Genomic DNA, 4,316 nt, shown 5'->3' on the forward strand with positions numbered 1-4,316 from the left:
TTGACGCGACGGAACTACATCTGCCTCGGGAGATCAGAACTACAATAGCCCAAGTTCGCTCTGGCTACTGCAGCAGGCTAAACTCCTACCTGAGCAGGCTAAATGCGGATATGCCGAACGAATGTCTGGCATGCGGAGAGACCCCTCACGACTCGAAACATCTCTTCGCATGCCCGGAAAACCCCACAACCCTAACGGCGTCGTCGCTATGGACCGACCCCATAGAGGCTGCACGCTTCTTGGGGCTGCCGTTAGTGGAACTCGACGACAACGACTGAGATATCAGCCGATCTGGGCGGGGTTGTTGTGGCCGCTACAACAACAACCACAACAACATAGTCTGGTCACATGAAATAACTATCGATAGTTTTAGTATTATCGCCACTATCGTTTCATTGATAGCGTATCCTCTTTCCTAGCTTTTGACATTTGCACGTATTGGTTCAAAGAGAACAAAACTTGGCAGCATTATTTCTTGAACGAACGAATAAAGATCAGCCAGGACGGTGTGCGGGAAAAAGTATTTTTTTTTTTTAAGTGACGTAATTTTTCCCTCGCCATGTGAATGAAACGGAATGAAACCGTGAGTGTGAATGAAACAACCGATTAAAAAATGACGTTATCAATTATTATTATTTTTTTCTCAAATCCAATTACAAATACACGGTTGCCGTGCTGGGTGATCTGTTTAGTTGGTTCATGGCATTATTTCTAAAAGCATCATATTATATTTTAAGCGTGGAAATCATGAACCAATTACAACAGATCTGACCGGTTGAAAAGCAGCCATTAGTAATAGCAGTTGAGAAAAAGTGTGTGACGTTCTTAATTTTAAAGTTTGCTATTTCTGTTTTGCTTCTTTCTTTATGTGTATTTTGTCCGTGGTTTATTTCGTTGATTTTTAAGCGATTTTCAATAAACTTTTTGTGCAAATGTAATTAAAATGAAGTGCGCGGTGATTGGTTGCAAAAACACGTACAAAAATAATAAATTGGTTAGCACAAACAATTGCTTGCATTTTTTTCTTTATGCTTCGTCTTCATATTCTTTGTTTGCTTTTCAAAGAAAATAATATGGCACCGAAATTACAAACGTCAGGCAGAAAATTACTTTTTTCTTTTGCTTCATCTTGTCAGATCTTGTCAGATGCGTGGAAATAGCAGAGGTTACATTGCCGTCTTAAGAGCGTGTCGGACGTGGCAACGCAGTATACTGGCAAGAGACTGTCAAATTGAGAAATTTCAGAAAGCAGTTGCATGAGCAGTGTCACCTTGCATGTAAAGTATTTTTCGAAAGAAAGGCGAATTGCAGGGAAAATTTCTGAAATCGCTTTTTGACTGTTTACACGGCGAATGAATTTCTATCAATATTTCTCGATACTAAAATGCAACCGTGAGCCTTTAAAATAAACAAATTTATAATACCAAGATAACGAAAAATAAATGGATTTAGAAAAACATATGAAATGGGTCGATACTATTGATTGCCACCCTTAAAACTATCGTAAAACATCGACGGACTTAACTATCGATAGTTTGACAGCTCTAGTGGTCCGGAGGCCCTATAAAATTAATGGTAATTCGTCTGTCCAATTAACTGCATTGTTAGAACATTTTAACTTTAGTGAACTTTAGTGTTCTATGGAATCGTTCTACCATCCCATATGCTTGACATATGCTTGAAGATGGTAGGATGATGTCCTGGTTCTTATAGCGCCTAGAAGCTTGCAAAGTTCTCGAAAGAGAATGGACTCAAATTGAGTACCTTGATCGGTTGTAATTCGAGTTGGTACACCGAACCTAGAAACATATTCCCTAAGCAAACATTGAGCAACAGTTTTAGCTCCATATCTTCGAAAGGATACGCTTCAGGCCATCTAGAGAAGCGATCAACAATTGACAAGATGTATCTGTATCCCTTTGATGGTGGTAAAGGCCCAACCAAATCCATATGTATATTATTGAACCGACCTGGAGGTATTGGAAAAATGTCTAACTGAGATTTTATGTCTTGTAACCAGTGTTGCCGTTTTGGTACTTTTAACTAATTTTGGTTATTTTTTTCTTGCCTGTGAAGTTGTTAAGATCTTTCCCATTTTGGTTATTTTTAGCATTTACTGTAGTTTCTAACTTTTGTATACATACAATAATTAAATCTTTGAATATACATTTATTCTGCTCAATATGGTTATTTAACTAAAGTTATTACTACTAAAATGGCAACTCAAGATTCGACTTATTCCGATAATAATCATGTGTTTACATATGCAAAAGGACAGTAAAAGTTCGAGGGTGCAACTATTATCGGTTCATGTCTTTAATACATCGCGATGAATTAATTGCCAAGTTTTTGAAACGGCCCCGCAGTTACACCATTTCTATGTTCTTTGCACACACCTACATAGAATTCCGCGCAAAATTGGTATTTCAACTTAATTAATACGGGCTCAATTCTATGGATAAGTGAGAAAAAAATACACAATTTTGGTTTTATTTTGCATATGTATTTCCAAAACACTTTTAAATTAGGTTCGTTATAAGACATAGGCCAGCTACACCTGTCAAGGTTGAGGAGAGTAGCAGCAGCAGTGGCAGCCCCAGCAGTGAAACCAAGTGAGAATATTTGGAATCATTGTGTTAATATTACTTGCAAATGTATGTATTTGTTTTATAATATGTGACACGTAAAGTTAATAGGGACCTACGGAGAGAAAAAATCGGTTTTCACTTTTTCATTGACTCTTATAGTAAACGGGCCACTCTTTCCAATGCAATAAATCGCAGCTTTCTAGCTGCATTAGTTTTTTCACAATTTCACTTCAAAGTTAGGTACTTTCACAAAAAAGTACAAAAAAATCAAATCTGACAAACTATTCTGAAATTAATCAAATTCGCCTGAAACTCGTTACTCGGGGGTTTTCGAACATCGGATTCGTAATCACTGACCTCGTTTTCGGTGTCAAAGACATTTTTGAGTTTCACATGAATCCAAAAAAATTTTAAATTTTTCCGCCATTTTGAATTTAAAAAAACGAACATCGGATTCGTAATCAGCGACACCAAAAACCCCCGGGTAACGAGTTTCAAGCGATTCCGATCAATTTTTAAAAAAGTCATCCGCCATTTTGAATTTTGGAAAACTATCATCGAATTTGTAAACAGCGACCCCGAAAGCCCCCGAGTAACGAGTTTCAATCCATTAAAACATTCAGAAGCATCAAAATCAACTTGGTAAGCTTCAAAGTCGTTTTTCTCGAAATCTTTTTTTCTGAGCGTAGGTCCCTTTTAAATTTACGTGTGACATATACAGAATACATAATATACTGCATACATACGGTACTGCGTTTGGCGTATACGAGGTACTTCGCGCTGAGTGACGATATAATTCAATACAGTCCAATTTTTAATTGTTTAATCTTAATTATAAAATATTTACAATGTGGTTGTTCACGCTGATTAGGTATTTCATTGATTCTTACAAAAAGAAGTTGGAAACTGTGTACCTATGTACTTATTTAAAAACGTTATTTAGAGTCTGGTAATGTTAAAGATGTTAACATACATATGCACCTAATACGGGAAGCCTGATTTTCTAAAATATGTATTTATATTTATACTTATATGCGAATGTATTTCATTTATTTTCAGCCTAAAAAGGGTTTACTTTTCACAAATGCAAATAAAAACTGATTTTCTTTGGTTTGTAAAATTTGTCTAAACGTACTATATAAAAGAATTTGTGATGACCTGAGTTGTTAATCTAATAAAAAATTGGTTATTTTTCCTTACTTTGGTAACTTTTTCGTAAAATCTTGGTTATAAAGTTATTTGAGCGGCGGCAACACTGCTTGCAACTTTACATTTTTGGCATTGTAACCATTGCTTAGACCATTTTTTTCGAGGCCAAAAATATAAACTAGTAATTTTCTTCCGAGTTGATCTAATGTCGGGTGGGAAATATTACGAATCAAATGAAATATTCTTTTTCGAACTGTGGAAGGAACATAAGGTCGGCATATGTTGGTAGATAAATCACACCAAAGAGACTTATTAAAGGAAAATTCCATTTGCCTTAATTGGTAGGAGGTATTTTCTGATTGACTAGCCCTTAAGTGTGATTTGTTCATCGAGTCCTAGTTCTTCTGCCAAGATTTCAAAGTAAGGAATATCCAAATGAATAGAATCTATTCCTGATCTTGACAGCGTATCAGACACAATATTATCAATACCTCTTATGTATCGAATATCTACAGTGAACTGCGAAATAGTTGGCGGGCTTGTCTGCGGGAACGTTCTGTTTGTGTGAGAAGAGCTGTT

At 36.2% G+C, this 4,316-nt stretch overlaps 1 long non-coding RNA gene across 1 annotated transcript; it reads left to right on the plus strand.

Moving 5' to 3' along the window:
- The first annotated feature begins 1,545 nt into the window (after positions 1–1,545).
- On the plus strand, positions 1,546–3,723 carry LOC118752470. The gene is made up of 3 exons (XR_004994690.1): positions 1,546–2,462; positions 2,529–2,612; positions 3,648–3,723. It is a non-coding gene; the product is annotated as an uncharacterized LOC118752470 (long non-coding RNA).
- Positions 3,724–4,316: the final 593 nt, after the last annotated feature.

This window comes from Rhagoletis pomonella, unplaced genomic scaffold (genome assembly GCF_013731165.1).
Source record: "Rhagoletis pomonella isolate Grant_MI unplaced genomic scaffold, Rhpom_1.0 Rhpom_scaffold_00001, whole genome shotgun sequence".
Lineage (NCBI taxonomy): Eukaryota > Metazoa > Arthropoda > Insecta > Diptera > Tephritidae > Rhagoletis > Rhagoletis pomonella.